The sequence below is a fragment of the Hetaerina americana genome, unplaced genomic scaffold, assembly GCF_022747635.1.
Source record: "Hetaerina americana unplaced genomic scaffold, ioHetAmer1.1.p SCAF_9, whole genome shotgun sequence".
Lineage (NCBI taxonomy): Eukaryota > Metazoa > Arthropoda > Insecta > Odonata > Calopterygidae > Hetaerina > Hetaerina americana.
Window position 1 is genome coordinate 64,165,990 of NW_027287538.1, and position 13,669 is coordinate 64,179,658.

Genomic DNA, 13,669 nt, shown 5'->3' on the forward strand with positions numbered 1-13,669 from the left:
GTCTTAAAATGGATTATTTTTCCTGTAAATCAACAACGGGTCACTTTTAGTAATAATTCATATTTGTGGGTAGTGCCTATTTTAGCATTTCTGATCATCTCTCGTTTGCAAGGAGCATTGTTTTGGAGCTGTACTGCGCGATAGGCCTCAGGGGATTGGCATCGCAGAGAACCTGGATTGAAGATTTTAATAAATTGTCTTAGCAGATTAAAATAATAAAAAGACTATGGCAAGCTTATTGCATGTACATAGAAGTGACAGCCATAAATTGGCAGGTACATTGACGTAATAATTAATCAATTAGGTAAGATAACTGCAATGTAATTTCCATATGGGTACTTGTGGCAGTAAAATGGAAATAAATAACCCATGTAAATGGTGCAAGGCATGTGTTGGGAAGTGTTTTTAGTTATTATCTTAATTTAAAGCAGGTCCGGTGAAGATGCGACTTCAGCCAGTAGGCAATTGTACACATTAATAAGTATCCCTGGTGCTTATTTCACTACTTGTTAGTCTTATTGTTTTAAAGATACAGTTGTTATGTCTAGGATTGTACTTTTCTATTTATCGGGAAGAAGTTTCTTAGTTTAATAATTTGTATGTAACAATGAAAACATTTAATTTGCTGAACAGGTTCACTGGTGTGTTACATATTTTAAGGTCTGTTTTGAGGGTGTTGAGGCAGTAAGACCAAGAATTTTCTTCAACTTTTTTTAAATATGTTTTTTTATATTTTTATCACAGAACGTCCGCATGCTACCCATATATTGCAGGTCACACGAAGCAAATAATTCAATGTGTAATTATATATATATTTATTTGTTATATGTTATATTTACTGTTATTATTTGTTATATGTTATATTTATATATATATAACCAAAACACAGTAATTTACTTCGGTCGGTTTGGTAGGTGAGGACGCATGTTCACCCAGTACTAAGCCCGACGGCGTGTGAAATTCATACATTAGGGTAAGGGGGTCAATTCCTTTCCCTGTCTGATTGTGTTTTCCCAGGAAGATCTGGTACCCAAAAAATCACATAGCTGCAGGTGCCCCGAGAGGCTTTCCCAGGAATCGAACCCGGGCCCTCAGTTGTCCTACGCTCTATTCCTGGACTACCGCGACCCACATATTCATATATTGGAAAGCATTATTCAAAGCTATAATCCAGTCTGTATTTCATGCAGAGTAACTATCATTAAAAAAAGTTAATTTTCTGTTACCCACAATTGAACATCAGTAGGTTTAATACTTGTTTATCTGGAATCCTACGTACACTGTTGAATCCTTAAATTGCCATATTATTTTAGTGGATACTCTTCGACAAAATTAATCGACTTTTACCAATTGGTTGTCAGATAATTCCTTAAATACTACTCAAGCGGTCATGGAGGCGGCAAATAATGTTATGTCATTGATGTAATGATATGGTTTCTGGCTCAAATTTGTGGAAGTTCATGTTCATTAAATGAAGAACACAATATATTTTTCCACTTCTTTATTTTGGTACTACTAGTTTCAGTGCTTAGGCATTATCATCAGAACTAGTAGTACCAAAATGAAGAACGGTGGAAAAATACATTGTGTTCATCATTTAACGTTATGTAAGCCATTGAAAGTACGTTCATCTACAAGTACCGTATTTTCCCATCGATAACGCGCATCCAGAACTTCGTGGTCATCATGAATTCGTATAAATGCCGCGCGCCCAGGGCTCCATAGTTATCTTGAACGTGTATAGATGCCACGCATCTGTATATACATATCATATACATGCGCGTAAAAATTTCATGTAGTATGTGTAAAAATACGTCTATGTTTTTACTTTTTCAATTTTCATTATATAATGCGCATCGTCATTTTTTCGATCATCTGAACATTTTTTTGTGGATAACGCGCGCGTTATCGATGGAAAAATACGGTATTTATAACACAAATGATTTTTTCCCTATGAACACAACAGTGGTTGATAATGCTTGTATCTGGTGTATATCTACTGAAATGTTGGTAAGCTCTCAGTTTTAGGAGTGGGACAAAATGATTTAGTTTTTGACTTCACCACCAATAGTAGTAGTTTAAGGGGAGGCAATCAACTGCTGAGGTTATTTGTGACTTTAGGGATGGACGGGAAAGGTGGAGAGTAGCCACAGTTCGGGATGTTGGTGCCTCGCTGATTATCTTCGGTTTTCAAGCACTGTATTTTCACGTTACCAAAATTGTAGTAGCCTAAATGTAAAAATGGCATGGTGATCGGTGGTGTAACTTATCTTGTCAATGGGCTGTCCAGAGCTACAAGTTTTGGTTTGTCCCTTGGATAGGCACATATCCTGATCATCAGTCTTGGGGTCACCATATGATTTGGGGTTGAGTTGTAAAATATACTAATTTCATAGTGAAATCTTTATTCACTCTATCAGAAGTTAAGAGTTAACTCTCACCTAATGAATATCACAACTTTAAACTTTACTCGAACTGAGACAGCCAGATGCACTTTTCAGTATTCCTATAAAGAGGAAGTATGACCCTTTCCCCCTCTGTACTTTTGGATTTCCTTATTGATTAACTTGTATGTTTGTCTCAAGGGTTGATATTCATATATTTTATGAATTGGTTATATGTTTATAAATTGTTTTACATTTTTCATGTGTAAATAAAAATTTACTGTCATGGGTTAACCAAATAAAAAATAAGATTTTTTAAATAAATCATATGAGATGTATGTTGGGAATAAAAAGTTTAGGAGATAGTTATTGAGTCTAAAGTCTACAAAATATCTTTAAGTTTGGAGGTTAAAAATTATAAATGGCTAAACAATGAGTTTTTCTCGTCTTTAGTAATAATAAAATTATTTTGTTAGTTGCCAGCAGTGTGACTCACTATATTTACTAGTTGCACTAACTATTCAGTTCAAATTATGTTAATAATGTTGGGAGTACATATACAAGTACTTTTATAGGGACCATTGCCCTGGTCTATGTCATCTATGTGTATAATTTAACCCCACTATGTTGATAGTTTTAAGGAATGATTAAAGAGTAATTCATATACTCAGCAATTCAACATAAGGTATTTTTTTTAAATTTATTAGCATATAAAGCAGAATTTCCAACTCTTAGCGATGGACATAATTTTATTACAACTTAATTGATGCCTGCAGCTCAAGGTTTAGGTTTGAGTAACAAATCCGTCCATTCTTATTTATTTATGTACCCTGCAAGCCACTGCTAGGGTGTATGGCAGGGGGTGAATATAGGCCAGACCAATTTTTACCTGTACATGACCCTACTGCGGTCGGACAATGTTATTATGATCCCTTATTGTTCGTGGAAAAAGAGATATCTTAAATCTACCTGTTCGAAACTTAATTTCTCTAGTTTTATTTTCATGATCTCTCCTACCTGCCCAGGAATTGGTTTGCTTTATAATGGCTTTGGTCCTCCAGCCAAAACATTTTGATGTGTTGTTGCTTCAGTTTTTTGCCATCACATTGAGGCAAAGGTAGAGGATGATAATTGACAATTTCAGTCAAGTTTTATTTACTGACTGTTACAGTAATGAAATATGGGCGTTGCTCCAATTATGATAAGCTATTTTTCAGACTGGCATTTTCAAATGGGGCAAGATATTTCAACTTTTCAGGGAACTTTGATTTGTTTGGAATATATTTCATCGTACACATTGCTCATGTTCGATGCCAACATTAAGTAGTTTCTTGCTTAGTGATAATTTAATTTAAAGTAGTATATTTTATAAAAATGCATAAATCACTAGATGGATAACATTTTTTTAAGAGCTGTATGCTGTAGCTACTTTAATCATAACTGTACTGTATCACTGTGACTATTTTCAATAACTGAAGTTATTAATTCTTCAGCACATCTAGAATGAGGAATATTTCCTGTGAAATTTAATGTACACCAGGGAAATTGTGTGGGTTGCTCAAATTACATGCAAGATTCTCAATATATTGAAGGTATTCCTGTAGTGTTAGCATCTCTACTGCCATATAGGGATGGTTTCTTGTTTTAAGGCAAATATCAGGAATCCAAGAGAAAGTGATGAGGTTGAAAAAGTTTCAGAAGAATGTGAACATTGCCTCATGTGCCCAATGGCATAGTGAAAAATTGGTATATTCTTAGTAAGTGCAGGGCATAAATTAATTAAATCCAATCTGATAACTTGGAAGTTTGCATGGGAGTATATGGAAACAAAGCACATGATCTGAAGCTGAGACGGTGGCTGCTTGGATTTCTTTTAATTGACAAATGAAAAGGAGAAATTAGACGTGATCCAAGACGAAAAAGAGAGGAGAAGGCACTAATATACAATGTACTTGATGTTCCTTGGAATAACCATGAATTTGCGGGCTATAATAACGCTTAAATGAGGTTGTGCTTGATGGTGAACAAGTCCTCAAATATATTTCTTTCCAAATTCTAATATTTTGCATTTTCATGAAAAAATTTTCTCCCAAGTTCTTTTTAAGTTTTCACCATTAATCTTGGGTGAATCCACTCTTCTTGGTTGTGTCGTAACACACTGGCTACATTTATGTAAAAGACAACTCTTGAGGTATATTACATGTTGTTCTAGGCTTTAAAAACATTTATTTACTATAGAAACACAATTTTCACTGATTCACCTCTCTCATGCTGACAAAAATCCTAATCCTCTTCCCCATTACCCTAACATACTCCCAGTTTTGTCAGCCTTTCCCATTCCATCAACTTACCCACATGTCTTGGTCAATCAATTAATGGAAGAATTAACATGCCTATAACCATTTAAAAAAATTAGGAAATAACCCCACTCCAAGGTCATTTGCTTTAGAGGGACGAAGTGTTGAAGAAAGTAGAATTTTACCAAAAATAGGGTTAAAAGGAGGAATGATTAGCCAAAATAAACAAAAGCAAGCATCGTGAGTGTATGGGGATTTTGCTACCATATTAGTGACCATAATATATGAAATGGAAGAAAAATGTTAAAATATAATGTAGGGATGCATTCATGGTTTACTGGGGTTTTACTCTGGTGACAATTCTTGGTTGTTTGCACAAAAATGCAATTGAAAGAAATGAAAAATAAGCTAATTTTATTCATTTATTATATATATTGGTCCCAGGACAGGACAAAGTAAAATATAGGATGTCACAGAACAAACAATCTGCTGTTTCAGTGTTCCGAAGATTTCAGAAACTCTTCCACACTATAATAGTATTTATATATAAGAAAATGCTTGAGATATTACTTAAATGTACCCCTGGAAGGAGTAAATTTTATACAGAAGTGTAGCAATTATTCATCTTAATCCCTCTACCTGCCCCTTCCACCTTCCCTCCTTTCTATTTCCTTCTATCCTTGAGCCTTATACCTTTTCCCCTCCAGGCTTATTCATTTTCCATATCCTCACTGTGATGGAGCTGCCTGGAACCACTGTAAATTCAAAAAGTGAGTGTTCCTGTAGTGATTGTATCTATTGTGATCTTTTGTGTGTGTTATGCCTGTAATTCAAAATATAAAACTTTTTAGCTATAATTTTGTCACAATATCCATTTTAGTTTAATGTTCTAAAATCCATTGAACCAATAAACTCATCTCAAGTCTAATATAAATAATTAGTAATTATTAGAAGGAGTGACTGACAGCTGAGGTAATTTGCTGCCAATAAATAAGGTATCGGGTAAATGTGGTGTATTCATATATCTTGTTCTCCATCTGTTTCACTTAAAGGCACAAAAACTTTTAATTGCATTGAAAAATTTGGAGTACCTGTAATTTATTACCATTACAAAAATATTCAGAATATTCAATTAAGGTTGTTCATTACACTGGGAATCAGGGAAGAGAATTATTTCTTGCTCCAAATACGATTGACCCGCTAAATATTTTTTGTGGATTCAATCTCAGTTCATCAGCTAGATACGTTCACCATTTTAATGTTCTCTCCTGTACCAAAATTAATAAACCCACCAAGTAAATGAACATTATCTACCACCGCAAAGATCATCATTGTTTTATCATAGAAATGAAGCAGTAATATTTCATTATAGAAATGAAACATTTGTATCAAATAGTAGCGTAATTCATGCAGATGCCTTGATGTTATTTTGTAAAAGACTATCCTCTACATTCCTCTTGGAGAGTTCAGGAATCATTTTTTTTTATTTTCTAACTAGTTTTTAAGACAGCATGGATGCAAGTTGTTCCTAATATCAATCCTGATGCAAATTGAAATATTACCCAAAAAGGGTGAGCTAAGGGTTTGTATATCTAAGAAAAGGGAAGTCATGAATCTTCCAGATTCAGTTCAATCATTGTGTATATGTGTATGTGTATATGGGGTTGTACATAACATGTACATACAGTTTTGAAACATTAGATTTATTGGATTATACTTCTAGAAAATATTTATAAATTAGATAATTCCTTATGCCTTTAAACTTGCAAATGTATGTAAGCAAATTTATTATTTATAATGGTTTCAGATTTATGATGCAAATCATTGCAAGGTTCATCCATGGGGGTCGTAAGTTGTCTCTATATACCATTTCCTACGACTTTGCCAGCCAGACACCCCTGAGATGTAAGCAATGTGGGAAGATTTTCTTTGAGGCATTCCAAATGAAAACACCTAAAGCCAGAGAAATTGGTTGCACCTATAATGAAGGAAATGCATGACCCAGGTGAGAAAGTGTAGTCTACAATTGTAGTTTTTCAGCTGTCACTACTAGGTTCAGGTTGATTATTTTGTGAAGTCTGTGTTATTTAGCATATTCTGTGTTAGCATTTATCTTTGAGTTGATATGGTATTTGCTGCCAAATGGTGTGCTCATATGCAGACAGTGATAAAGCTTTCTCCTTTTCTATTCTAAGATCATGTTTCTTTCAAGAGCTTTGGCTATTGTTCTTCCTACTTTTCAATTAAGTGTGGATCTTTACCCACTCCTCTCTCCCAATATTTGACTCTGGGCTTCTGCTTCTCACCTATCATAGTATGCCATTGTCAGCATACTATGGAAGGCCCTGTAGACTCTTAATCCATAATACCTCTCAAGTATCTTACACAGGTATAATAAAATTGCTACGTTTGTATTGACATGTGTCAATGAAGATCAATGTATCTAGTTTAACCTTGTTTTTTCAACACCGAGCTTTTGCTTAAATCAAATGAACTCAATTAAGTTTTAGACGGTATATATTGATAAAAAGGTTGGCTGTAAAATAGCTATCCTATGAATTAGCAGAACCGATTTAATAACAGAAACAATGGAACCCTCTTTGAGTAAGTATTCTGTTGGTAAACTTGTCTCCCATTTGTATATCTGTCTGGGAACAAGTTAAATGAGTACATCGGTCAAGTGCACTAAACTACAAATTAGCTATGATCATATCAGATCACGTGGAGGTCATATAAATAAAAAAAGTGTAATGGCTCATAAAAATAGAAGGAGAAATGCAAGGAATGCACCTGGTGATTTAAGGATGAGTGAAGTGAAATGGCCCAAAAAATAAAACTATTGGGGCGACAATTACAAGATTAAAACAACTTCATGATAGTATGGGAAGAAAAAATCACTGGATGGTTGGAGGGAAGCTGTGGTTGTACTGGTCCACAAAGAGGGAGATAGGAAATTGCTCTCCAGCTACAGGACCATATGCCCAATCAGCAAGCTGTTTGTAGGGTTAATAGATGGAAAAATAAGACCCAACTATTAAGATAATGCCAAAAGAAGAAAAGTATGTTTTTTGAGGAGGTAGCTAATGATAATAATCTTTATTCATCCATGCCATGGAGATATCAGTGTGGATGTCATCAAATAGTTCAATGATATAATAGGGCAATCCCAAGTAAAGCAACAATGGTCAACATCATTACAGTACATTTAAAATACAATACAATAAGTCCAGCTCGAAATACTCATTGTTAGAGTACAGTGGGTTGGTTTACAACCATTTTTCAATGACATTTTTGTATCTTATAAAGCTTACTGAGTAGGCCTTGCTTGCCATCCTGTTGAAAAATTTTATTGCCTAATTGTAAGAATGACAGTAGGTCTTAGCATGCACTTGTTTATATCAAGATTGTGTTTTGATCTTGTGTCAGGTGAGTGAACTGTTGGCAGGATTGGGAATCAATAGAGATTATTTTTAAGTGCATGAGACTGCATAGCACAAATAGGCTGTGGATGGTTAGAATTTTCAGGTTTTTTAATATAGATCTGCAATGCTCATGGGGTCCAGTATTGCTAGTAAGAATCCTCCTTCCCTTTTCCTGCACTGTAAGTGTTTCTGCAGTTTCATGAGCATACCCCCAGAGTCAAGGAACATAGGTAAGTATGCTCTGAAAGAAGGCAAAGTAGACTACCCTCATGCAGTCTTCACCAACACTGGTTTAAAGTCTTCTTAACAAGTACAAATCCCTGGAAAGGTTTTTACTGACTTGGAAAACAAATGAATTCCAAATTATCTTCCCATTCATATTAAAATCTAATTGATTTATAGGAATGCTTTTTTCATTGACACAATTTTAAGACAGCATATAACATGTTGCGTTTTAGTGTCATTCAGGTAGAGATGCTTGGCTGCAAACCAGCATTACGCTTATATTTGTGATCTATAGTAAACATAATTTTTGGGATTTCAATTGCGCAACTGTTTCATAAAGATAGTTGAAAATCTGATGAGGCCCAAGAACAAAAATCAGCAAAAGGTATATGAAGGAGCATAATGAGTGCCATGCTCCTGTTAGTCTTAAATTGGTGAAACCTGCATATTATAGGGTGTCTGAATGAAAAAATAGCAATGCGCTATGGAAAAAAATAATTCAGCATATCCATCATTTCTGAAAATATGTGGCATGAACTAGAATATGGCATCACATTTGAAAAAATACAAGTAGTACCCAAAGAGAAGCATTGCTCTTATAGTTCGATGAAAGAGGCAATCAAGATAGTAAAAAACCCAATAATTTCAACCAAGAAGATGGATATCTACTACATATGGCATTGAAAGGAGTAACTTATCTCTGGTAACTAATCAATAGGAGAAGAGCAACAGGTGGGATGAAACTGTTGTCTATCCAAGCCAAAGAAAAGGTGAAAACCCAATAAACATGAACCCCTGCCATGGAAATCTCTGTACAAGCACTAGTTTTTGGTGGATATATTCTTATTTTTTATAATACATTGTTTATTATACATTGTATTATAAACTCGCCACTATTATCAAAAATAATAATTAGATATTTACTATGCAAAATACAATATTAAAATTTAGGAGATAAGGTAATCCAGTGGGTGGAGTACTGAGCTACTGACCAGAGGGCCCGGGTTTGATTCCCAGGGATTTCTCTGGACACCCTCTGCTTCCCCCATGCGGTGTGATTTTTTGGGTACAAGATCTTCCTGGGAAACCATAGGCAGTGCTTGGAAAATAACGAACCCCTATATCCAAATGCATGAATTTCCCATGCTGTTGGGATTAGTACTAGATGAGCCCAGTCAACCCCAGTCCTCCAGAAACAGTGAATAGCCAAAATATAGAATTTATCACATCCTTAAATTTCTTGGTATCCATTTGGACTCAAAATTGACATGAGAAACCCATATGAACTGCCTGACAGGAAAATTAAGTTCAGTATATTTCCTCCATATAACTTTGAAGAAAACTGTGAGCAAAGATGTGATACTAATGTTTTACTGTGGCCTTATCTACTCCAATATCACATATGGTATGGGGTTGATTGGCATATTCCTTAACCAATTTATACGGAAAAAATAATTTTTCTGAAAAATATGCATCATACAACTTTTATAAGAAAACTCACAGTTGTGAATGAAAACTGAAATAAAAATTGGCTGTTCATCTCATTGGGCCAGTAGAGTTTTAAATTAATGATGGGTTCAGAAACAGTGTTTGAGTTTCTTACTACAAACTTTTATTTGGAGACTTCTGAAATATTTTAGAAAAATATACATTTGAGTATTATGTAAATTCTTGGAGTACAAATTTGAATTTTCTCTTGATATACATTTGATATAATTTTTTTAGTGACAGCTCTTAAAAATACATTGATGGTGGCAATGGAGGGATTAAACCACTTCTATTGCCTTTGGATGCACTGTCAAGTTTTCAAACATGTGTTATCTGTGAAGGATTATATTTTGCTCCTTGGCTTAACATAATATCTTCCATCAAATTCAAGAAATGAAATAGATACACTAAAAGATGACATTTCATATCACTAACCATTTAAAATGTTTTATTTACAAGGTGTATCCAGAAGTATTGATCTTGATCAGATAGAGGGAAGACTGTATATATGCATGCTTATGTCACTAGGATGCCCTAATTATATACTCCCTTCTTCAATTATTTTTCCATTGTAGTTTGTATACATTGTTAGCATCAAAACTGATTATCCTGTTCAGGAAAGCTACTAATGGACTGACATTTATGAAATGCTAAAGCAAGCATTTGGTGACCATAAAATGAGCCAAGTCATTTTGAAATACGTAACTATCATGCTTCCAGCCAGGAGAAATGGTAGATGAAAATTTTGTGTGATCTGATTGGCTGTCAAAGGTCACATCAGATAAAAATGTGTGGAAAATGTCAAAGGTCTTTGGCAGGTCATCTGTGATATTAGCAGTATTGTTGCTCTGTGATGCACTTCATTCTAATGACTTTGAGGGGGGAACTCAACGCAAGGAAGATAAGTAGCCTACTGGATTGGAAATTTGGGTATTGGCTGGAGCGTCCTGGATTCAAATTCCAGTTAATGCCTTTTGACATCTTCATCTAAAATCCAAGTGGTGCGATTTTGTATATAGTATTAGAGCTTAGTGGTATAACAAAAGTGGTATAAGAGGAAAGAAGCTGCCCCTTCCATTTTCTACTTTGAATGTATGAATTATATATGGCAAAGGCTTGGTTCAGCATGAACTCATTGGCAAAACTGAGATACCAAGGAATCGAGTTTTCCATTGATCATCTTTGCACTAATAAATTTTGCTTTATCACTCAATCAATCTGTGCAAAAATGTCTAACTATCACTGTACACTACACAAATACACTGAGTCCAAAGCTGACTGATACATCACCAAATATCTCTTAACAAGCACCTACCATCACTTCCCAATCCTACCTCCCCAAAATCCTTCTCCTTCCCTCTTCACTAATTCACATTTCCTCAGCCTCCTTCTTTTCCCTTTCCTGAAAAGGGCATATATTTCCCTTCTCAATATCTGTAATATTTATGGTGAGGCCTTGTAATGAATCCGGTTGTACTTCAACAAAATTATTTGAAAATAACCATAGCTCTTTCATGCAGTAGCATTTTCATAAATTGATCCTGAGGTCATTTGATCATTTTACCTAGCATGGTGCAACCCGTTAGAGAAATTTGCACTCCACATACTACTCAAGTTCATAAAAAGCTGTGGTTGTAAGTGAACAGGCACCTCACATGTCCAAACGTCAATTAAAGCCCATTGATGGTAATATCATTCCACACTGAACACAAAAATTGTTACAGCAATGTTTCAATCTAATAGCAAAGGTGCAGAAATTATTTCATCAACTTCCAGGAGAATTATTTAAAAGTGGGTCATTGATGAAGACACCCTGTATGTTTACGTACGTGTGTATAAACAGTTCAATCCCAGAAATTACAGTGAATTAACTATATGGGTAGATTCATTGAATAACCGATTTTAAATCAGATGGAGAAGCATCCAACACTCGGTGATCCTTGCTGACACCAATTATAGTCCATAGATGACTCGTTACCCAAGAGGAATGTTACAAATGGTCAAGAGGAAGTTTGTGCTGGTTTATTGCCATTAGGTTGTCGAGTATTGTCGCAGAGCAAAGTATCCTTAGTGATAGCTACCCGCACATCACAAGCGGTGAAAAAGTTGCCTATCACGCTTAGGGGCTAATCTGCTCCCGTTTTTTACGGTGTCAGGAAATTTATTCTACCAACTTTAGTGAGATAGCGATGTTTGCCAAAATAGATACATACATAAATTAGAATGAATTGTTCCCGTCAGTACAGTACAGAGATATGAACCGAAGAAATTAAAGAACTGTGCCAAAACGCATACAAATAACGCTGCTGCTCAAACTGTCCCGTTTTTGGTAATATTTAAGTACAAGAGCAGCAAAAATACTTACCAAGTGATGGACTGAGAGCCAAAGTGGGCTACAAGTTACATATTAAAAACTGAGAAATGGCGAGACTTGCTAAATGAGACTATTAAATGCAATTATTTTCATAACAAGTAAAGTATGCATTGCATAGATAAAATATTAGATATTTTTTGTATTGTAAATGTATATTATATGCATTAAAATCAGTAAAAATTGAAGATGGCTGATTATGGCTCCTTAATCCTTTAATTAAGATTGTAATAATGACTTGATTTATGTTATTCAATGGCTGCTTATGAACAACCTAATTATTTGTATTCTCCTCGATGAATAACTGGAAACTAACCTCCTTTTTGCAGTATTACTTTTGCTGACTTATGGCTTACCAGTCTGCATAAGTGTTTTGCCTATTAATGCAGAGTTAGTGTTATCTAAAAGCCACAAGTCAGGAAAATGATCTTGGTAGAAACATGCTGCCTATTTTCTTTGGCCATCTACCTTAAAAGGTAGACTATCAGAGATATACCAGTTCCATACAGGAAGCAGGACTCATATTGCATTAATTTATACATGAAATAGTATGAGTATACTTTTATTTTATGCTATCTAGTATTTTCTACTGCTTCAAATGGGAAACAAAAAATACAAAAACATTTTATTTCATCAGTGTGTTTCTGAGTAATAATTATAAAAACTTAATGATTAATTAAATTTCCTATTAACAGGAAGGCGGAGTCTTTTTAAATACTGCATGGTTTTATCATTTACCGAGATTGCATGAGCTGCAGTGGTGTGGTAGGTGGCCCAGATAATGCTTATCAAATGACTTTTCTAGTCTCAACATGAATAAAGGCCCAAGGCAAGGTATACGTATGCTTTTCTCAGGGAATGAAATATCAGGCCACATTATAGCTTTGGATCCCTTGCTCCTCCTCATCATCTACCCATTACCCCAAAATAAAACCTGATGCTTATATTGAACAGCATCTGAAAATTAAATTTAAGTTATTCAGTGGGCTTGGACAGTCCCTTGGAGCTCCATAAGCAGATCAACAACTGCTCTATGCCCCAAAAGTTCCTACCAGAGCACATGGTGAGCATAATTTAGAACAAATTCTTTAATTGTGCCCATAGTTTTTCGTAAGGAGTGATTTCTATAATTTATTATTTTTTCATAACAAGATGGCTTACAAAAATCTGTATTGTATTCTAGTATTTAATCTTTTATAGTTGCTTAACATATTAGAATCGTATAAAATCCAAGGGGAATGGGACAGGAGGAAACTTATCATAATGCTAATGTTAGGGACATAATAATAACTTTTTACTCTCGTGGAAAATACCAAGGGTGGTCTCCCTTTTTCCAAGTGGTCTAACCCAAAGCTCCAAGCCTTCACTTTTGCCCAACCAAATTGGGTTTTCAGTAGTTTATGTAGCTCATTTATAAATGCAATAATGAATACAAACTTATTCAAATAACAAACTTCATTGCTAAAAATCGATTATTTTAAC